We start from the raw sequence: 24,187 nt of genomic DNA on the forward strand, positions 1-24,187 counted from the left end.
AGCTTTGAGAAGGAGTGGAAGGACAGTTCCTTTCAAACTTTAGACACTACCTTCCCCAGGGTGTCAACTAACTTTTCCCTTTTCCAGTATTATTTTTTAGCTAGAAGTGAATTGTGGAGCATTCTGGTTTTGGCAGCTGGTGGCAGGGCCAGTTTTGCTGCCTTAAAGTAAGACACAGAAGGAGCTGTTAGGACAGGACAAAGTTGTTACCAGTTCTCTTTTGCATGTAGGGGGCTCAATACCAATTTTTCTTCAGCTTTGGACCTCAAGCACTAAGCCTAGGAAAAAGGAAAAATCCCACTAAATTTTCTGTTCTATTTTTATGTGTGACATAAATCTTAGTACACAATCATTAAGCATATGCCTTATGTTTGTACAGATTAATACCAACATTGTAAAGACTATTAGATGGCTGGCATTGTAGTAGACACTCTACAAATGTTCTGTGCTTAATCATCAAATCAATGTTATTAATCCTTTTTATACAAAGGAGACAGCTGAAGCTGAAGAGGTTTAGTGTTTATTCTTGGTCACATGATCAATAAATAGTAGAATAAGGACTTAGATCCAGGGTACCCAGTTCCAAAATTCAGATTTAGTATAGCACTTCCATATATATGTAAAAAATTAGCAAGAATAACATACGGGGATAGATTTTAAAAATTTTATAGCTAGTGCCTCATAGCTAATATTTATATTTTGAGATTCACATAAAAGAATCAAGTCAATGGATCTAACCAAGATACTTGGTTCTGTTGAGTTTCTCAGTAGCCTTTACTAAATGCCACGGCAGCAGCTTCTTAGGCCTTGATGGCTAAAGAGAGAGTATCTGTGTTCACAGGCACCATAATCACCGTAAAAGTGAACAAAAGGCCCAGTAGCCTCCTTTTTCAGAAAAAAGAAATAGGAAGAACTCATCTTTCTAATCATATTGGGAGAGGGTGCCTGGTGGCTCAGGCAATAAAGGATCCTCTTGCAATGCAGGAGACCTGGGTTTGACCCCTGGTTTGGGAAGATCCCCTGGATGAGGGCATTGGCGACCCACTCCAGCATTCCTACCTGAAGAATCCCCATGGACAGAGGTGCCTGGTGGGCTATAGTCCATGGGGTCACAGAATTGTACAGGACTGAGCCACTAAGCGGAGGTGACTGGTGATAGAAGCAGGGTCTGATGCTGTAAAGAGCAATATTGCATAGGAACCTGGAATGTTAGGTCCATGAATCAAGGCAAATTGGAAGTGGTCAAACAGGAGATGGAAAGAGTTGAACGTTGACATTCTAGAAATCAGCGAACTAAAATGGACTGGAATGGGTGAATTTAACTCAGATGACCTTTATATCTACTACTGTGGGCAGGAATCCCTTAGGAGAAATGGAGTAGCCATCATGGTCAACAAAAGAGTTCAAAATGCAGTACTTGGATGCAATCTCCAAAACGACAGAATGATCTCTCTTCTTTTCCAAGGCAAACCATTCAATATCACAGTAATCCAAGCCTATGCCCCAACCAGTCATCCTGAGGAAGCTGAAGTTGAATGGTTCTATGAAGACCTACAAGACCTTTTAGAACTAACACCCAAAAAAGATGTCCTTTCCATTATAGGGAACTGGAATGCAAAAGTAGGAAGTAAAGAAATACCTGGAGTAACAGGCAAATTTGGCCTTGGAATATGGAAGCAAATTTGGCCTTGGAATATGACCAAAGCATTGCCAAGAGAATGCACTGGTCATAGCAAACACCCTCTTCCAACAACACAAGAGAAGACTCTACACATGGACATCACCAGATGATCAACATTGAAATCAGATTGATTATATTCTTTGCAGCCAAAGATGGAGACGCTCTATACAGTCAGCAAAACTAAGACTGGGAGCTGACTGTGGCTCAGATCATGAACACCTTATTGGCAAATTCAGACTTAAATTGAAGAAAGTAGGGAAAACCACTAGACCGTTCAGGTATGACCTAAATCAAATCCCTTATGATTATACAATGGAAATGAGAAACAGATTTAAGGGCCTAGATCTGATAGACAGAGTGGCTGATGAACTATGGACCGAGGTTGATGACATTGTACAGGAGACAGGGATCAAGACCATACCCAAGAAAAAGAAATGCAAAAAAGCAAAATGGTTGTCTGAGGAGGCCTTACAATTAGCTGTGAAAAGAAGAGAAGTGAAAAGCAAAGGAGAAAAGGAGTTATTAGCATCTGAATGCAGAGTTCCAAAGAATAGCAAGAAGAGATAAGAAAGCCTTCCTCAGCGATCAATGCAAAGAAATAGAGGAAAGCAACAGAATGGGAAAGAATAGAGATCTCTTCAAGAAAATTAGAGATACCAAGGGAACATTTCATGCAAAGATGGGCTCGATAAAAGACAGAAATTGTATGGACCTAACAAAAGCAGAAGATATTAAGAAGAGGTGGCAAGAATACACAGAAGAACTGTACAAAAAAGATCTTCAAGACCCAGATAATCACGATGGTGTGATCACTCACCTAGAGCCAGACATCCTGATGTGTGAAGTCAAGTGGGCCTTAGAAAGCATCACTATGAACAAAGCTAGTGGAGGTGATGGAATTCCAGTTGAGCTATTTCAAATCCTGAAGGATGATGCTGTGAAAATGCTGCACTCAATATGCCAGCAAATTTGGAAAATTCAGCAGTGGCCACAGGACTGGAAAAGGTCAGTTTTCATTCCAATCCCAAAGAAAGGCTATGCCAAAGAATGCTCAAACTACCACACAATTGCACTCATCTCACATGCTAGTAAAGTAATGCTCAAAATTCTCCAAGCCAGGCTTTAGCAACACGTGAACTGTGAACTTCCAGATGTTCAAGCTGGTTTTAGAAAAGGCAGAGGAACCAGAGATCAAATTAACAGCATACGCTGGATCATGGAAAAAGCAAGAGAGTTCCAGAAAAACATCTATTTCTGCTTTACTGACTATGCCAAAGTCTTTGACTGTGTGGATCACAATAAACTGTGGAAAATTCTTCAAGAGATGGGAATACCAGACCACCTGACCTGCCTCTTGAGAAACCTATATGCAGGTCAGGAAGCAACAGTTAGAACTGGACATGGAACAACAGACTGGTTCCAAATAAGAAAAGGAGTACATCAAGGCTGTATATTGTCACCCTGCTTATTTAACTAATATGCAGCGTACATCATGAGAAACGCTGGACTGGAAGAAACACAAGCTGGAATCAAGATTGCTGGGAGAAATATCAATAATCTCAGATATGCAGATGACACCACCCTTATGGCAGAAAGTGAAGAGAAACTAAAAACCCTCTTGTTGAAAGTGAAAGTGGAGAGTTAAAAAGTTGGCTTAAATCTCAACATTCAGAAAACGAAGATCATGGCATCTGGTCCCATCACTTCATGGGAAATAGAAGGAGAAACAGGGGAAACAGAGTCTGACTGTATATTTCTGGGCTCCAAAATCACTGCAGATGGTGATTGCAGCCATGAAATTAAAAGATACTTACTCCTTGGAAGGAAAGTTATGACCAACCTAGATAGCATATTCAAAAGCAGAGACATTACTTTCCCAACAAAGGTCCGTCTAGTCAAGGCTATGGTTTTTCCAGTGGTCATGTATGGATGTGAGAGTTGGACTGTGAGAAAGCTGAGTGCCAGAGAATTGATGCTTTTGAACTGTGGTGTTGGAGAAGACTCTTGAGAGTCCCTTGGACTGCAGGGAGATCCAACCAGTCTATTCTAAAGGAGATCAGTCCTGGGTGTTCATTCGAAGGACTGATGCTGAAGCTGAAACTCCAATACTTTGGCCACCTCATGGGAAGAGTTGACTCATTGGAAAAGACTCTGATGCTGGGAGGGATTGGGGGCAGGAGGAGAAGGGGACGACAGAGGATGAGATGGCTGGATGGCATCACCGACTCAATGGACGTGAGTTTGAGTGAACTCCGGGAGTTGGTGATGGACAGGGAGGCCTGGCGTGCTGCGGTTCATTGGGTCATAAAGAGTCGGACATGACTGAGCGACTGAACTGACTGAACTGAACTGAGCCACTAAGCAAAGATGGGAAAGGTTTTCTTTTGGCAAAGTAGGAACAGTATCAGAAATCGCATCGGAAAGTGAGAGGGAAGGGCTTCCTAGGTGGCACAGTGGTAAAGAATCTGCCTGCCAATGCAGGAGATGCAGGTTCAATCCCTGTGTTGGGAAGATCCCCTGAAGGATGAAATGGCAACCCACTCCAGCATTCTTGCTTGGAGAATCCTGTGGACAGAGGAGCCTGGCAGACTACAGTCTATGGGGTAGCAAAGAGTCAAACATGGCTGAATGAGCATGCACACATGTGAGAGGGAAGGGGATTTTTCTCATTGTTATAGAATGTTATGCTTTTTATGAATAAATAAATACATGTATTCTTATGACCAATGTAAATGTCACATTTTTGGCTTCCCAGATGGCTCAGTGGTAAAGAATCCACCTGCCAATGCAGGAGACCTGGTTGGATCCCTGAGTTTGGAAGATCCCCTTGAGAAGGAAATGGCAACCCACTCCAGTATTCTTGCCTGGAAAGTCCCATGGACAGAGGAACCTGGCAAGCTACAGTCCATGGGGTTGCAAAAGAGTTGGACATGACTTAGTGATTAAACAACAACAACAAATATCACATTTTATCCCTTGGGACAGAAAGAAAATATAGATACAGAGCTTTGTAAGCCTGGTGATTTTCAATAAATCATAATTATACAAGAAACTTCATGAATAAATTTTAGATAAGCAATCAAGCAACAAATAATCTTGCATGTATAATTGAGTGCTCAAAGAGATGGCCATAATCCCCAGCCTATGGCTTAAAGATTGCTTGGTGGCTCATGCCAAAGTAAGAGTTAATTTCATTTCTCATGGGTTGTACCTGCTGGAAATGCTGATATGTTGGCAGAATACAATCATGTGCCCAATTAGGCAGGCAATTGCCAGCTTTACCCAATGCAATACAGGTGCACCTTCTTGAAAACAGAACAATTTTGTGGTTTATTCATCTCACAAGGACACTGTTGAAATTCAGTCAAAAAATGAACAGGGCAGAGAAGGCTATCAGAAGGCCAAACCATTAAGTGAAAGAAATCTCAAAGTGAGGTGGTTTTTTAAGTTAATTTTTTATTGGAGTATAGTTGCTTTATAATGTTTTGTTAGTTTCTGCTCTACAGTAAAGTGAATCAGCTACATGTGATATATATATATATATATATATATATATATATATATATATATATCCCTTCTATTTGGATTTCCTTTCCATTTAGTTTACCACAGAGCACTGAGTAGAGTTCCCTGTTATACAGTAGGCTCTCATTAGTTACCTATTTTGTACACAACGTGGGTTTGATCCCTGGGCCAGGGAGATCCCCTGGAGGAGGGCATGGCAACACACTCCAGTATTCTTGCCTGGAGAATCCCACGAACAGAGGAGATTGGCAGGCTACAGTCCATAGGGTTGCAAACAGTTGGACACGACAGAAGTGGCTGAGCACACAGGCACATCAATAGTGTATGTATCTCAATCTCTCAATTAATCCCACTCCCCTTTTCATCCCTTGGTGTCCATACATTTATCCTCTATGTCTATGTAAGGATTAGAATGTATACAACACATCCAGCATACAGTAATTCCTCAACAAATGATAGCTACATTATTATCTCATAACTCAGCTGGTAGAGAATCGGTTGCAATGCAGGAGACCCTGGAATTCCTGAGTCAGAAAGATCCCCTGGAGAATGGATAGGCTACCCACTCCAGTATTCTTGGGTTTCCCTGTTGGCTCAGATGGTAAAGAATCCACCTGCAATGCGGGATACCTGGGTTTGATTCCTGGGTTGGGAAGATTCCCTGAAGGAGGGTATGGCAACTAACTCCAGTATTCTTGCCTGGAGAATCCCACGGGCAGAGGAGCCTGGAGGGCTACAGTCCATGAGGTCAGAAAGAGTCAGACTCAACTGAGGGACAAAGCACAGCATAGCATTGTTCTTGAGTTTGTATAACCTAAGTGATATAAACATATATTTTCATTTTAAAAGAAATGGTTATAGAAGATCAGCTCATTGCCCTTTTGGGTAATCCAGAGGTAAGTCACAGAGGAAGTTGTTGTGAAAGAGGTACTGCTTACTCCATTTTACTGATGAAAAATTCAAATAGGACTCTATTTAGTCCTTTAGGGCTCCTGTAACAAATTACCACAGAAAGCGTAGCTTATAAATAATAGACACTTAAAGCTCATAGTTCTGAATTTCAAGATCGAGCTGCCAGCATGGTTAGGGACTGGAGAAGCCCCTGTCCCAGTATGCAGACTGATGACTTCACACTGTTACCTCACATGTGGAAGGCAGGAGGGAGCTCTGTGGGATCTCTCATGAATCCCACTCAGTGACTCCCATTTATGTGAAGAATTAACACTCCAGGATAGTGTAGAGAGCTCTTCATACTCTGGCCTTGCTTTCCTTCTAAAATAGTAATCATCTACTTTTTACGCCATGTTCATTACCCTCTATATTTCTCATCTGTGTCTTTGACTGTGACAAAGAAGCCGGTGTCCACTTAAGCTCATATTGGTCCTTGCACAGTATGTAGTTATCACTAGGATGTCGCTTCCCAGATAAGATCAATATCTCCTGGTCCATCTGCATCAAGATACAACGTGAGACCAGTGTTTACCCATGGGACATAAACAGAAGTGTTTGGTATCACTTCTCGGCTAAAGCTGTTAGAAGAAGATGTGTCTTCTCCAGGCTCTTTCCCCTTCCACTTCTGCATGCAGAGTCCCCCTTGAAGTCCCAGGGGATGCTGAAGTCACCGGTTGGAAGGACCCTTCATTTTAGAAATGTCAAGTTAAAAATAGTGAACTTCTGATCAGGAATAGTTGCGGTAGATTATATTGTGTGTGAGAAATTAATTTCTATTTTGTTAAGCTCCTAAAAATTTAGGATGTATATTTAGTTACAGTAGCTGGTATTACTTAGTAAATATCCTGTTCCATCTATCCAATCTATCCAGCATGTTTTTACCACTTCTGGTTTCCATCGTTCAAAGATGAGCTTAAATGCAACTTCTTTTGCATCTCCTTCTGAATTCCTCCGTCAGTTAATATCTTTCTCCATTACATTTACCTAGGTGTTTGTCTTAGGTTATAATTAATTCTGTCCATGGAAGTATACACCACTAAATTATGAACCTTTATCAGTGGAAACTCTGTCTTAATCACTTCGTACCCCCTGGAGTGTCAAACAAAGTATCTCACAAACAGTAGATGCTCAATAAATGTCTGTTACATTAAACCAAATGAAATTGAATTCATATATCTGAATGATTAATATATTTCTTTCATTCAAGATCTTAGGGCTAGTATAAAAAAAGAAATCTATTACTTCAGTCTGACTCTTTAACTTGGCAGATTAGAGTGAAGTAAAAATGTGTCCTGAATAAAATGAAAATGCATTGTTTTACATAAGATATAGCAATTTTGAGAAATACATTGATTTAATGTACTTAGGCCAGTGAAAAATCTGTTGGTTTAAGCTAACTGCCATTAGTTTCAATTAAAGTATATCGATTTGGGTAAATGTTGGTTAGGATAAATGTTGCCTGACTCTGGGAAAAAAAAAAACAACATTTACTTAAGCTTGCCTTGGAGCACAGGCAGAGAGAAAGAAGGAGGTGGTAGAACAGTTGTGGAGGAGCCAGGGAGGGAGCATGGGGGCATCAGAAGCCAGATAGAATTCCTCCCTGTGCCTTTCTCCCTGGGGAGAGGGCTGACAGGGTGGCCAGTTAGGGGGTTACTGTCCTTTGACTTTATATCATCTACAATCCATATGTTAATAAAGTGGCATTGAAACAAAAATTTACTTAAATTAGAATGCTTCTACAAAAGACCCAATCAGGTCAATTCCATTAATTCATTTAAGAAGTAAAATCATTCAAAAGTGACAAAACATCTGGGTGTAGCTGGGAAACATTTCTCACATTTTGATCAATGGTTTTAATGCTTTTATTAGATTGAACAATATGACAAAGCTATTTTTGTGGTTATAAAAAGTTGAATATTGGCAATTTCATATGGTTCAGCCCAGTAGATACTGCCTAAGGGTCATTAGAGAAAAAAATATTGATACAATAGCTTGCACTTTTTTTTAACTTTTTATTTTGTTTTGGGGTATAGCTGATTAACAATGTCATGATAGTTTCAGGTGAACAGCAAAGGGACTTGGCCATACATACACACGCATTTATTCTCCCCCAAACTCCTCTCCCATCCAGTTTGCCACATAACACCGAGCAGATTTCCATGTGTTATACAGTAGGTCCTTGTTGGTTATTCATTTTTAATATAGCAATGTGTACATGTCCATCCCAAAATATGCATGATCGATCTATCTGTTTGTTATCTATTTATCATATTTCCATTTACCATCCCAAGAATGTAAGGGTCTGGAGCAGCAGAGATAATACTCAGTAAATATCTGAGAATGGAGGGCAGAAATGAAGACATGAAGATGTTAGATGATGGTAGATCAGATTAGGATAAAGGGAACAAAAATAATGAAGAATTTCAATTTATTTAACCATTTAAATATTTGTTATTGGAAAATGAATACACTTTTTTTTCTATGTTTTTTTGATGACTGGAAGGAACCAAATGTCTTGGCAATGAATACTGTGTAACACATACATAAATTAAGCAAATTCATACAAGGAAGTCTCACTGTCAAGGGGGCAGAGATGTCAATGTGAATTGGAGAAAATGATGAAGACATGTGGGTAATGCAAAAGTAGGAAATGGGTGGGTCGTAACTGTAAGGATCTATATGTGGGGTGTCTGGACAGGCAAAGGTCATTCAGGGAGAGGAGTCATAACGTACTCAAAATATATGAAGTAAATTGCAAATAAAGAAGGAGAATATTTCAAAATATGAATAGGAAAAGAAAAAATTAAAGGCAATATGTTAGTAAATTTCATTTCTTACCTTAATCTTCTGTTTCTGAAATAGGATGCAGTTACTGTTTTAGTTTATTTGTTTTCATTCTATTTAATTGCAGAGACTATTTTACTTGGAAATCTTTCAAGCCTGCAAAAAAGGTGTTATCTTAACTGGTTGTAAATGTCAAAATGGTTCATCAGGCCCAAAGTTTATCTCCATAGTTACTAAAGAGCAACATCTCTCTCTGAACACTGATGAGACATAAGTTCTACCATTTTAGGTTCTAACTACCTATTCCTTGTTAAAAATAATTGTACAGTGGAATAGAAATTAGGAGATCTCACTTTTTATTGCAGATTCTGTTGCTAATTTCTGGGCAACGTTTGATAAGTCCCTTAAACTCTCTGAAGTTTTTGATCTAAAAATTAGAGATAAACATAATTCCTTTGTTTTTTTATTATTATAAAAATAAAATGATGTTCAGTATTTAAGAGTATTCAGTAAATATAAAAATCACCACTGAAATCCCATATTGAGCAGGTGATATGCAGGGCAATTTCACATACTTTGTCTTATTTAATCCTAATGGTAGCCCTGTGATAGACATTATCTTCACGTTTAAGGAAACGAAGCTCACCTGTCAGAAGTTAAGCAATTTGTCCAAATGTAAGATAGGCATTTAGCAAATATTTTATGAATCAACTGATGAATTACTCCCTAGTCCTCTTCTTTGACATTCCTCATATTTAATTATTTACATAAAGTAGAACCTTGCCCGTATAATATAGTGTGTCTAGGGGGAAATCTATACTAAATAGAAAATGTCCAAATTATGAAACATTTGATGAGGATAAATTCACCAAAACTTCCTTCCAACTTTAGAGTTCTACTTATTTGATAAACTTTATGGTGTACATAGTCATAGGATGCAAATGGTACATGCTGATATCAAATTTGGATTTTTATTATCATTTTAATTATCTTCCAAGATTATTTGACATTCATTCACTCATTCAGCCAATCCACAAATGTTTCAGGGGTATTGTGTTAAGAAGTAGGAATTCAGTAGGGAACAAAACTAGGTAGCCCCTGACTTCAGAGGGTTTTTAGAAGAGTGAAAGAGATGGATATTACTCAAACTGTCATAAAGAAAAAAAAAAAAAAAACCTTGTGAACTTGCTATTGTGGTAAATTTAACTCTGCTGAAAGGGGACATAAAGGAAGGTTTACCTCAGTGAAAGAGAGAAGGGAAAACTTGAACTGCAGTATGAGAAGAGATAAGAGAAAGGAAAGATGTCCAGGGCAGAAGGAACAGCATGAATAAGGATCTACAGCAGGAGAGAAAGCTGGAGTGGTGAGAAAAAAGAACTTCATGCTTCTGTGTTAGAGGCTTAACATGGGTAGCCTGTCTTTTTCTTTTCCACAGAACCAATCAAGAGATGCAGAGGCAGCAGACAGGTGGAGATCAGAAAGAATAGGAGTGGCACAAAAGGATGGAGTGTTACTCACAGAGCATTGCCCTTCACAAGGAAACAGATGAGCAGGGGATGAATAGTCCTCTGCACCCAAAATTGAAGGAAAGTGTTTGCAGGTAGAGAATGAAGATGGAGGTAGGGCTGGAGTGCAAAGTCTTGCAGGTGACTTTAAAGAAAACTACCTTTAAAGAAAACTTCCCTGGAGAAGGAAATGGCAACCCACTCCAGTATTCTTGCCTGGAGAATCCCATAGACAGAGGAGCCTGGCAGGCTACAGTCCATGGGGTCGCAAGAGTCGGACACGACTTAGTGCACTGTCTCACTGTCTCACCTTTATCTTAGGAGAAATAAGAAATTAGTGAAGAATTTGAGTATAGGTTGTAAATGATATTTTTAAAGTCAATTTCTAGCTATTGCAAGGGGAAAAAAAGATGGGAAAGAAGTTAGGCAATTATTGTGGAAATACAGGCTAAGAGAGTAGTTGAACTAGGATGATGATGGTGGTAGTAGCGATGGGGAGACATAGATAGGCATGAGAGCTGTTTAGTACATAAAATAGGCAGGATTTGTTAAAGGGTTTGAAATGGGGAGTAATGGGGATGTTGAAAATGATGTGTCTTGGAAAACGATGGATGGTGGTTTGATTTAATAAAACTGAGAAAACGGAAAAAGCACCAAGGGAGGGAAGGGAAGATTATTTGGAGAGGGAAGATTGCAAGTTAATGTTTGAGTTAACCGAGTACTAGATGCCTTTGAAATTGGTCAATATCATTTGCCTCCTTGTTAATATTTTAAAATTAATTCACACACTTGATTTATCCCAGCCATATTGTTTATACTAGCTAATTACATGGCAATTTTTTTTCAGCTCTACTTGCCAAGTAATCATTATAAACTTCATAATAGTGGAATATAAATCAATGTACTTTAGTGTGCTTATAACTAAACTGCTGCTCTATTTGGAGATTATTTTAGATTTTGAAAGCTGATTTTTTGCAGTTCTTACTTATATGTTTTGTTTCTGTGATATAATCACCACTCCTTTCCAGTACCTCTTATGGAAATCCTGTTTGAAATAGCATGGTGGAATTTGATGGCAATCTTTCTTGAGTCTAAACAAAGGTGGTTTCTTTTACACTATCATGCATGTGAGGATTCATCAGCAATGTCAGGAAGGTTTTACAAAGGCAGGGAATGACGTGCAGTCAAGTTTTTCAAGAGAAGCTTAGAATGATTTGCATAGGACCACTGAGTTTAGAAGGAGCCGCTGTTTCCTTGCCTTCCAGTAAAGCCACAATAAAAACATCCCATTAAAGAAGAATGTGCCCTGTGTTTATATAAGGTTTATAAGAAAACTCCCTTCTTTCCCTAGATTTTTCCCAAATTTATCCATTATTTGTCACCCCAAAAGTTTGTCTTTACTTCAAATCTAAAATCTAATTGCTGATGGTGAAATTTAACTCTTTTTCTTTTCCTTCTCCTTCCATTTTTTTCCCCTGAATGAGTAGTTTTATAGAGGTAATTTTTTAAGTTCAAATCTATCAACTGTTATAAGGCAAATAGAGCTGAAGAATATTGCACTTTAAGCAGAATCTAAGAAAATTTTTCACTCATGGTAATAGCTTAAAATATTTTCATGGAATTTTGAGGGGAATATTCAAGTGCAAAGAAACATCAGTTTCTAAGTGGTTCATGGAACTCAGACATAGGCAGCTCTTAATTATACCAACTAATGGAGGAAAGTCTGTTTAGAGATATGAAACCTTCAACCAGTAATTTCAATGTCTTCACTAAAATTTTATGAGGGCAACATTGAACTGATTTTCAAAGCTCTCCTTTTCTTTAGCCTCTGCCCTTCTTGTTAAGGAGTTTCTAACAATCACACTGGCATGGTTAATATCAAGAAGAATAAAAGAAGGAAAGTGAAAAAAGAGAGGACTGTAGAAAGGACACAGCTCGTAAATTGAATTATATACAAAAATCAATCTTCAGATCACAAAATCATGTTGGACTCTTTGAAACCCCATGACTGCACCACTCCAGGCTTCCCTGTCCATCACCATCTCCCAGACTTTGCTCAAATTCATGTGCACTGAGTTGATGATGCTATCTAACCATCTCATCCTCCACAACCTCCTCCTTTTGCCTTCAGTCTTGCAGAGTATCAGGGTCTTTTCCAAAGAGTTGGCTCTTTGCATCAGGTGGCCAAAGTATTGGAGCTTCAGCTTCAGCATCCGTCCTTACCATGAATATTCAGGGTTGATTTTCTTTAGGCTTGGCTGGTTTGATCTCCTTGCAGTTCAAGAGACTCTTAAGATTCTTCTCCAGCACAATTTGAAAGCATCAGTTCTTCAGTGCTCAGCCTTCTTTATATTCCAACTCTCCTACCCACACATGATTACTGGAAAAACCATAGCTTTGACTATACAGGTCTTTGTTGGCAAAGTGACGTCTTTGCTTTTTAATACACTGTCTCGGTTTGTTATAGCTTTCCTTCCAGGGAGTAAACACCTTTTAATTTCATGGCTGCAGTCACCATCCACAGTGATTTTGGAGCTCAAGAAAATAAAATCTGTCACTGCTTCCACATTTTCCCCTTCTATTTGCTATGAAGTGATGGTACTGGATGCCATGATCTTAGTTTTCTGAATATTGAGTTTTAAGCCAGTTTTAATTTTTAAGCCAGCTTTCACTCTCTTGTTTCACCCTCATCAAGAGGCTCTTTAGTTCCTCTTACTTTCTGCTATTAGAATGGCATCATCTGCATATCTGAGGTTGTTGATATTTCTCCGGGAAATCTTGATTCCTGCTTGGGATTCATCCAGCCTGACATTTTGCATAATTTACTTTTCATTTAAGTTAAACAAGCAGGGTGACAATATACAGCTTTGTGGTACGCCTTTCCCAATTTTGAACCACTCTGTAGTTCCATATAAAATTCTAACTGCTGTTTCTTGACCCACGAGGAGGTTTCACAGGAGGCAAGTAAGGTAGTCTGGTATTTCTATCTCTTTAAGAATTTTCCACAGTTTGTTGTGATCCACACAGTCAAAGACTTTTTTGTAGTCAATGAATTTTTCTAGAAATCCTTGGTTTCTGTATGATCCAATGAATGTTGGCAGTTTGATCTCTGGTTCCTCTGCTTTTTCTAAACCCAGCTTGTACATCTGGAAGTTCTCAGTTCACATACTGCTGAAGCCTGGCTTGAAAGATTTTAAGTATAACCTTACTAGCATGTGATATGAGCTCAGGGGTGTGGTAGTTTGAACATTTTTGCACTGCCCTTCTTTGTGACTGGAATGAAAAACTGACATTTTTCAGTCTTGTGACCGCTGCTAACTTTTTAAAAATTTGCTGATATATTGAGTACAGCACTTTTTTAAAATTTGTTTTTTAATTGAAAGATAATTGCTTTACAGAATTTTGTGGTTTTCTGTCAAACATCAACAACAATCAGCCATAGGTTGCACCCAAGTCCCCTCCCTGCCAAACTTCCCTCCTTTCTCCTTCCCCATCCCACCCTTCTAGAATGTCACAGAGGACCTGCTTGAATTCCCTGAGTCATACAGCAAATTCCCATTGTCTATCTATTTTACATATGGTATTGTAAGTTTCCAGGTTACTCTCTCCATACATCTCACCCTCTTCCTCCTCCCCTCCCCCTGTGCCCATAAGTCTGTTCTCTATGTCTGTTTCTCCATTGGAGTGCGGCACTTAAACAGCATCATCTTTAATATTTCAAATATCTCTGCTGGAATTCCATCACCTCCAGATCTATTTATTAGCTCTATTTGCAAAATGCTTAAATATACAATTTCATATTAAATACAGAATACATTACAACATTATTCTCTATCATGTAGAAATTGATGTGAGAAGATACATAATAATGTATGTATCTAATAATTCCCACCCAGTGGCCTGAAACTTGGGGGGAAAAAATAACAACTCAGCTGCGCTGTAAAGATAATTCTACATTGGATTTAAGTAATACTTCCTCTTAAAGTCTTCTAGGGCTGGAAAATGTATGATATTTCCATTCTTCTATTAGGATAAACACATTTTAGAAACACTTCAGCTCTGTTTTTGTTTTGTCAAAACAGCAAGAAAAACCAGTAACAAACAAAAATAGAAAATGTGACTACAAGATTACTCAGGATGCAATTATTCTGATTGTTATTTTCAAGGGCTATGATAAATTATCTGCAGTTATATGGAGACTCTATCACTACATAGACCAGGAGATTTGGTCTGTCTTAAAGACACACTTTACATTTGTAGTGAAAATCATTGCCAAGAAAACGATAATGAAACAGTACTATTTTACCCTACTGATATTGATTGATGTGCATCATACATCACATTTGAATCCCATTAAGATCCAAAACCCATGAAATCTAAGATTTCAAGCTTTAACAGCACAGGATCATGATATCTTAAAAACAGAGTACACTAGTTTCCCTTCAGTGCAGCAATTCTTTCTGAAACATCCAGGGGTAAAAACAGCTGAAGCTTCTGTTTGATAGTCCCACTGACGGAGAACTTACTACTTCACCAAGCTAATTGTTTCTCTGCAGTATTGCTCGGAGAAGGCAATGGCACTCCACTCCAGTACTCTTGCCTGGAAAATCCCATGGACAGAGGAGCCTGGTAGGCTGCAGTCCATGGGGTCGTGAAGAGTCAGACACGACTGAGCGACTTCACTTTCACTCTTCACTTTCATGCATTGGAGAAGGAAATGGCAACCCGCTCCAGTGTTCTTGCCTGGAGAATCCCAGGGACGGGGAGCCTGGTGGGCTGCCGTCATGGGGTCACACAGAGTCGGACACGACTGAAGCGACTTGGCGGCAGCAGTACTGCTATGTGTCAAACACTCTACTTCATATGCATGCTAGTTTATCCTATCTGTTGGTCCTATTCCACTGGGGCATCACAGAATATAACTTTATTTTTATATCTCATTTTCAAATGTCAGAAGACAGCTAGTCTAGTTCCTCCAATCATTTCCTAGAGAAATAAACACAGTTCTTTCCAGGATTTTATGTAAGACATGGTTTTCAGCTTCTTGGTCATTCAGATTTTTTCTGATCTAGACATGAGTTATTTGGTCACTGTCATTCGTGGTGGCCAAGATAACACCCTGGAAGTGACTATAATTACAGGCAATATTTTGAAACTGTGATCTCCCTTACATTTTGTTGTTCAGTCACTCAGTTGTATCTGACTCTGTGACCCCATGGACTGCAGCATGCCAGGCTTCCCTATCCTTCACCATCTCCCAGAGCTTGCTCAAATCCATGTCCGTTGAGTTGGTGATATCATCTAACCATTTCATTTTCTGTTGTCTCCTCCTCCTGCCTTCAACCTTTCCCAAGATCAGTGTCTTTTCTAGTGAGTTGGCTTTTCACATCAGGTGGGGGAAATATTGGAGCTTCAGTATCAGTAAAGGCTTTTCCAGGAATATTCAGGGTTGATTTCTTTTAGGATTGACTGGTTGGATCTCCTTGCAGTCCAAGGGACTCTCAAGAGTCTTCTTCAACACCTGGACTCAAAAGCATCAATTGTTTGGGGCTCAGCCTTCTTTATGGTCCAACTCTCACATCCATACATGACTACTGGAAAAACCACAACTTTGACTATACAGACCTTTGTCAGCAAAGTGATGTCTTTGATTTTTAATACACTGTCTAGGTTTGTCATAGCTTTTCTTCCAAGGCACAATCATTACATTAAGATGTCATTAATCACAAAAAATTGACATGACTGAGCAACTAACAAAATCCTCAGGTGGTTTTAAAATTAACACTATTCAAAACAGGATTATCTTTTATATTTTTCTTTTTATAGTTCCTTTTTAAAATGATGTGACACGTACATGCTTTAAAATATGTAGATATTAACTATGCAATTTTGCCAAGGTCGCACAGCTGTTAAACCAATGCCCTCTCACAATATCAATATTTCCATCTATCAGAATGTATCCTGATGTCTCTTTTGAAACAATTTCCTCTAGTCCTACTACAGGGATGATCCCTGTTCTTATATATTTTTCTTTATCTTAGTTTTTCCTGTTCTTGAGCTTCAGATAAAGTAAGTTTGTCAAGTCTTATTTCTTTTGCTCAAAATTAAATCTGTGAGATACATCTATGATGATATTTGTATCAAAAGTTTGTTCCTTTTGATTGCCCAGCAATATTGCATTGTATGACTATATCACAGTTTCCTAGTCTTTCCTCTGGGTGATAGAATTTGGGTTGTTTATAGTTTTCCACTATTGTGAATAAAGTTGCTATGAATTTTTGTATACAGGTGTTTGTGTAAACATACATTTTCTTCTCTTGGAAGTGGCAATGCTCAGTAGTATGAAAAGTATATGTTTAACATACAAGAATGACCAAACTGTTCTCCAAAGCATCTGTACAAGTTTGCATTCCCACTATTATTTATGAGATTCCAGTTGATCCACATCCTCAGCAGCATTTGGTAGTGTAAATCTTTTTAATTTAGCCACTGATTTGTTTGGAACAGTTCAGAGTTATGCTTGATGTCCAAGTTTCATTCTCTTTCTTCTTCAATGAGAATATTTGAATTCTACTCTCTTACCAAATTTTAATTATAAAATATAGTGTTAGCAATAATAATCACCAAGTTATCTATTGTTAATAGATTCTCAGACCTCATTCATCATATATCTGAAAGTTTATATCCTTTTACTAAAGCTCTCTCTATTCCCCTCCCCCCTTTTTTTTCTGTAAATAACAGTTTATTGTAAAACAGCCACACCCAGTCATTTATGTCCTTACTGTCTGGGGATGCTTTTTTTTTTTTAATTTTTTTAAAATTTTAATTGGAAGCTAATTACTTTACAATATTGTATTGGCTTTGCCATACATCAACATGAATCCGCCACGGGTGTACACATGTTCCCAATCCTGAACTCTCCCCCACCACCACCCTCCCCATACCATCGCTCTGGGTCATCCCAGTGCACCAGCCCCAAGCATCTATTCCCCTTTTTATCCCACAGCCCCTGGCAGCCATTTTTCTACTTTATTCTCTATTTCTGTAAATTTGATTTTTAAATTAATTATTTATTCTTTATATTCCACTTATAAGTGATACTATGTTGTCTTTATCTTTCTCTCTATGGCTTATTTCACTTAGCATAAATGAAATAATTACAGGTTTTTGTATTTTGTCACAAATGACAGGGTTTCCTTTTTTTTAAAGACTAAGTAGTATTACCTTATATACATTACTTTTTTCTTCCATTGATGGACACTTAGATTATTTCCATACCTTGGTTATTGTGAAATTATGAATAATGAATGCTTCAATGAACCCAGGAGTACAGATGATGCTTTAAGACACTTATTTTGTTTGGATTCCCTGGTGGCTCAGATGGTAAAGAATCTGTCTGCAATGCAGGAGACCTGGGTTCAATCCCTGGATCAGGAAGATCCCCTGGAGAAGGGAATGGCAAACTACTCCAGTATTCTTGCCTGGAGAATTCCATGGAGAGAGGAGACTGGTGGATTGCATGGGGTTGCAAAGAATCAGACACAGCTGAGTGACTAACACTTTCTCTTTCAGAGGTGGGATTGAGGGATCATATGGTCATTCTATTTTTAATTTCTTGAGGAACCTCCATACTATTTGACATAGTAGTTGTACCAATTTACATCTCCGCCAACAGTATACAAGTGTTTCCTTTTCTCCACATCCTTGTCAACATTTATTATCTCTTCTTTCTTTGTAATGGACATCCTAACAGCTTAATTCTTAACAGTGCTCCTTTTGTTCTTAAGAGTGTTCCAGTTTGGACAGTGAATTATATGGTCAGTCTGGTTAATCAGGGACTCTGATATGACCTATGCCCTAAGTGGCCCTAGTGGAAGTGGTAAAAGGGGCATAACTGCAAGTGCCAGGAGCTATTTGAGGGCAGAAGAAATGTGGAAGGCCATATAATCCAGATATGCTACCGAGAGAAACAGTTTCTGCAAACTTTCTCCAGTGAGAGTCACATGTTTTCTCCAGTGAGAGTTGGAAGCAGCTGAGCAAACTGCTAACCAATTTATGTCATTAAGAGTCATCACTATTAGAAATATAACTAGAATCAACAAATAGCATCAGATTGGAGATTCCTTAATAGTTAAAGCTCTTTGTGAGTTTCCAGCATGGCAAACATGTTATTTATGCTGCATAAAAATTTTCCAAAAGCTTAGTGGCTCTAAGTAACACATAATTATTATCTCACTGCTTCTGAGAGCAGGAGTCTAGGCATTATGTAACTGGATTTACTCCTTCAGGGTCTTACTAGGCTGCAAAGTGCCAGTAGACTGCCTTCTCATTTGAAGACTTAACTGGAGAATTCAGTTCCACGTTCACTCAGGTTATTGGTAGAATTCATCTCCTTGTAGCTGTAGGACTTGCACTCTGTTTTTATTGCTCCTATTGGCTGGAGGTCACTAGATCTGAGAGACTGCCCACTCTTCTCTGCCAGACCATTCTGTAGTCTTCTCTGTAGGCGGTTTACAACATGGCAGCTTGATTCTTTAAGGCAAGCATAACAGCAAAAGCTATCAACTGGCAAGCTGAAGCCTTATATAGCATAATATAGGAGTGATATCTCAACAGCTTTGCCTTATTTTACTGGTTATAAGTAAGTCACAGGTCCCTCCTACCCTCACACATGAATTACACAAAGACGTGAATTTCAGGAGATGGGAATCATGGGACCACCTTAGAGTTAGTTCTTTTCCATATTCCACAATATTAGGTTAACAGGGCATTAAAATTACTATTTTTTTTTTTGTTATCTACACTTTTGTTAGGAGGAAAAAAGAACAGTTTTCAAGATGGAAAGCTAATTGGGATAGAGCTTTGATCTTTGTATTATATTATATTTTTAATTTTAACCCAGTGGCTTAGTTTTCCAGGGAATTCTATCTGTCTGTCTACCTATTTTACATTTTTTCCATACTCAGTATCAATCTTATTCTTCCAAATGGCTTCTAATACTTCTTCTACTAGGCCATGGTCAAATTGCATTAAACTTTTCTTGATTATCTTAGTTCACAGGAATTTCTTTCTTCTCTTCAAGTCAGATACATATGGTTTTGGATTCTGACTATCACTGTCAATTGATTTTATGACCTATGGAAGATTATTTAACCTTCCTGGATACAAGCTTTTTTATTGGCAAAGGGGGAATAGTATTATTTGTCTCACCTGTTTCTTGAAAAGTGGAAATGTGTGCACTTGGTCGCTCAGTCGTGTCTGACTCTCACATCCTCATAGATGGTAGCCTGCCAGGCTCTTCTGTATGGGATTCTCCAGGCAAAAACACCGGAGTGGGTTGCCATTTCCTTCTCCAGGGGATCTTCCCAACCCAGGGATCGAACCTAGGTGTCCTGCATTGCAGTCAGACTCTTTTTTGACTGAACTACTAGGGAAGCCCAGTGGAAATGTAATTATACACAAATAAACTAGTCCACAGAACATCCTTTTCAAATATGTTTCCTTTAGTCCCTTCCTTTCCTTGCCTTTCTCTACTCTCTGTATCACTTTTAACACTGAATACACATTAGTCGGCATAGTTAATTTTGTTGCATGAATATGTACACATCTCTGGGAGATATATGTAATGATGATGCATTGCATTTTGTTGGGGTGATAATTTGAAGGTGGTTTTCCAGCTATAGTGATGGATTTATACAGGTCCATTCACATTCTCTTCCCAATCTCCAGACTAAGTTACAGCAAATCTATGAGATAGCTACTAGGTTACTCTTTTCCAATATTTGATCACTTTATTATAGAAGTCTTTTATGGTGCCTGTCCTTATTATTCTGAAAGTGAAAGTGTTAGTTGCTCAGTCATGTCTGATTCTTTGAGACCCCATGTATTGTAGCCCACCAGACTCCTCTGTTCATGATATTTCCCAGGCAAAAATACTGGAGTGGGTGGCCATTTCCTTCTCCAGGGGATCTTTTCAACCCAAGGATCAAACCCATGTCTCCTGTGTCTCTTGCACTGCAGTCAGATTCTTTACCTGCTGAGCCATCAGGGAGCCTATTATATTCCAAATATAATTATTATTCTGGTTCCTGTTATATTCCAAATTTGGGGCCTCTTTCTCTCCCATGCTTCTTAATGGCCTTTTGAAACTCTCCAGGGGGAAAAATGTTCAGGGTCCTGGTTTATACTTTTAGGTAGCAGAAGGCTTTTTTACAATACCTGCCAGAAAAGTTTTAATTATGCAAGTTCCTCATTATATAACTCCAGTGGGAAAGCTATATTCTTTAAGGGACACTCTGGTACTTCATTTTTAAGGTCCATTTCCCTAAAATTAATATGAAGTAGCATAACATATTCCCCTTCAAAGAATTACTTTCATGAATTTTCCCTGAGAGTATTTTAAAAATTACATATCATTACATAAATAAAGGCATAGGCTTAACCTTGTGACTTTGTAATTTCAAATGAAATAAATAAGATATAGAGACCTACATTCTAATTCTGGTTTTACAACTGCATCTGGTTAGTCAACTACTGAAATTTGTTTTTATAAAATTGCATTCACTCATATTTTATTGTAACTCTAAGTTTTCTTTCTTCATTCTCAAGCTTGTATATGTGCTTATTTGAGAACAGGATAAGTCTGTTAAATTCACACCAGGAGTTTATACATATAAATTTGTGCTGGTCAGGAGGTATCGAAAGATGGAGAATTCCAACTAAGAGTAGTTAATTAGGAATCCCTTTTGAACAGAATTACTTCAAAGAGAATAGAGCCTCTCTTTGTTATCAACCAAGAATACAAACCAGGACACCAAAATCAATTAACAAGAATTTCAGGACTGAGTCTAAAGAAAAAAAATGTAAGTTACTTTCTCAGAAGTAAAAAGAGGTGGGCATGAGGGAAGACCATAGTCTCTTTTGATATTAAGGTGCCAGACGCCTGCATTTGAAGAGCAAAATTGTCTAACAAAATCTGAGGACATCCAGTACCTGACTTCTAAATTCTTGAGCTACAGACATTCTTCCTGAATGTCTAGAATATTAGTGGACGGGAGATAGCCAGCATGTGTCCATCACTGTTCTCAGTAGTGAACGTGCACACATCTGAGAAGGCTGCTATCCAATCATTCAAGTGTGGTTAAAGGGGCTCATTTCTGACCTGCAGTCTGTTCCATACTGACTGCAAATATAGTTTGTCTTCTGGAGTCAGCAGGGCCACCCATGGAGCCTGTCATTCAACAATTGGCAAAGACACAATCACTTTGCCTTCAATGTTGCATCACATTTAAAATCAAATTTATGCTCTCTACTTCTGGGAAATTTATGATCCCTCTACTGTTCATTTCGCAGTTTCAAAAGGGGATCCCTGTCTTCTTTGTTCTTTTTCCAATTGATAAGGACCAATAGAATCTTCAAGACCACCAGCACTAGCCCCTAGGCAACCATTTTCTACACGTTCTACAGTGTCTTTATTTCAGAACAAATGAAGAAAGATTCACACAAGGAAGTGACTTGCTCAAAGTTAACCATCAAAAGGCAGAGCTAAATGGTAACTCCAATTTCTAAGCTTCCAGTTCCAAGGGCTTTCTCTGACTCCGTGCTACATCAGTGTGATCCCTTGGGTGAGCTTCATTCTGATGTTTTTTTGTTAGCATTCTACTGATTGGCCCAATATGACCTTTCTAGCTCATTATTATCACTGACCCTTATTTGATGAACTTGATAAATGAGCAAAAAGTAAAGTAAATAATTATCGTTAAACATGTTGTTCTCAATTTGCTCAAAGTAGTAATCTCATATTGTAAGGGTACTTTGTAGAATTAAAAAGCACATTTATATATTGGACCATTTTGATATATTTTTTTTCCATTAAAACAACTTTGTGAACTCAGCAAAATGATTGGACTCAAAGGCTGACAATAACTGAGGTAGCAGATTCACCTTGTCATACAGAAATATCTATTTATCCAAGTGTAAATGTGAAATGTTTAATATAACATCCTAATTAACAGAGTGATGAGTTAGATATACTATCTAAACTTGCTTGCTTGTTTTTGCTTTAAACTTTTAAAATGCACATATTTTTAAAAATTATTCAAAGCCATTTCATTCAAATAGGATTTCATTCAAATTCCCATTCCACTCTACAATCCAGTTATCAAAGGTTTAGGGTAATGCTGAAGTAACAACATTTTACATTGAACTGAAGTGTCGGACTTTTAATTTAGTATACACTTTACTTATTTCATGAAGAATTTTGAGCCATTTATGACAGGAGTAACGGAGAAGGCAATGGCACCCCACTCCAGTACTCTTGCCTGGAAAATCCCATGGATGGAGGAGCCTGGTAGGCTGCAGTCCATGGGGTCCCTAAGAGTCGGACACGACTGAACGAATTCCCTTTCACTTTTTACTTTCATGCATTGGAGAAGGAAATGGCAACCTGCTCCAGTATTCTTACCTGAAGAATCCCAGGGACGGGGGAGCCTGGTGGGCTGCCGTCTATGGGGTCGCACAAAGTTGGACATGACTGACGTGACTTAGCAGCAGCAGCAGCATGACAGAAGTAAACTATAAGGAGAAAATCAAGCACATGCAAAAATTTAAAAGCACAGATCTATCAAGGCCAGGTTAGATGTTAATTGAGTTTCGCATTTACCTCTCAGCTTCCAAGAAGCAAAAGCCAAAAAATTTTAAAAAGGGAGAGAGAAATCATGTGTGCATTATACAATACTTCTAAAATATCACTATCAAAAAGAATCAGGCAATATCAAAATGTTTTAGACTTCTTAAGTCAAGGATACATGGAAAGACTCAACAAAAATGTGTTGGAAATGGTTTACTCTTTCTTTCAATAATTGAAAGGATCTTTGGAGTATGGCAAGCCTTAGCATGTTGTATTAAATATATCCTGGATATCTGCAATATGGAAGCCACGGAATCCATATGCCTACTTAACCAAAATATTGGTATTTTTGGAAGACTATAATAGATAATTTCTAATGTCTCTTTTAGTTCTAATCATTGACTCTGACTCATGTGGAAGATACGAGTGAGTAACATTTGTGAATCACAGATTTAGATCTCTTTGTTCCAGGCTTCCAAACATGGGCAGACCTACCCTGGCAGGGATTCAACAAATGAGGCATTGATGGGTTTAGTGACCTCCCTGGATGGCTCTTGCCTTCTGATGTTGCACTCAGTAAAATCAGGGTCCTCCTACTTGGAGTTTCTTCATTTCTGGCAATTCCCAAAGCCCTTCCTCCCTAGGATGCTCTCCCTCGTTGCTCCAGAAGGCAAGCTACTGAATAAGTGCTTCCCAGAGGGAGGGAAAAGTTATTTGGAAGAGGCTGGACTCTGTCAGATAAGTAAAAACTTTTATAAACACCTGGCTTGGAACTGAGAGAGAAGAATGTTTTCAAATCAAAATGCTAAATTAAGAAGCTTAATTTTGGTACTTCAGCTGACTGAGTTGTTTATGGGAGGGTTTATACTAACAATTCCATGGAATCCACAGGGGATCAAGAGTGGAAACTGATAAGATAGCTTCAGCTGAAGGAAAGGACTGTCTCACTCCAGTAGCTCTGTCTTCAGAGAGCCTGTGAGGAGTGCTGAGCCCAGGTCTGTTTCGGTCCCATGCTGGTACACAGATAGCTACAGCATACCGCCCTTCTCCATACCATGCTCTCCTTGGAGGGGCAGAGCCTATACTTGTGTTTCTTGACTTCTCCAATTTATC

At 38.5% G+C, this 24,187-nt stretch overlaps 1 long non-coding RNA gene across 1 annotated transcript in view; it reads right to left on the bottom strand.

The window, feature by feature from the left end:
- LOC132345492 (uncharacterized) overlaps positions 1-23,371 on the bottom strand; it is an 83,800-nt gene extending 60,429 nt beyond the window's left edge. Inside the window, exon 1 of the long non-coding RNA XR_009494850.1 lies at positions 22,910-23,371. This is a non-coding gene — a long non-coding RNA (uncharacterized lncRNA). The remainder of the gene's footprint in view (positions 1-22,909) is intronic.
- Between the last annotated feature and the right edge of the window lie 816 nt (positions 23,372-24,187).

The sequence above is a fragment of the Bos taurus genome, chromosome 6, assembly GCF_002263795.3.
Source record: "Bos taurus isolate L1 Dominette 01449 registration number 42190680 breed Hereford chromosome 6, ARS-UCD2.0, whole genome shotgun sequence".
NCBI classification, from domain to species: domain Eukaryota; kingdom Metazoa; phylum Chordata; class Mammalia; order Artiodactyla; family Bovidae; genus Bos; species Bos taurus.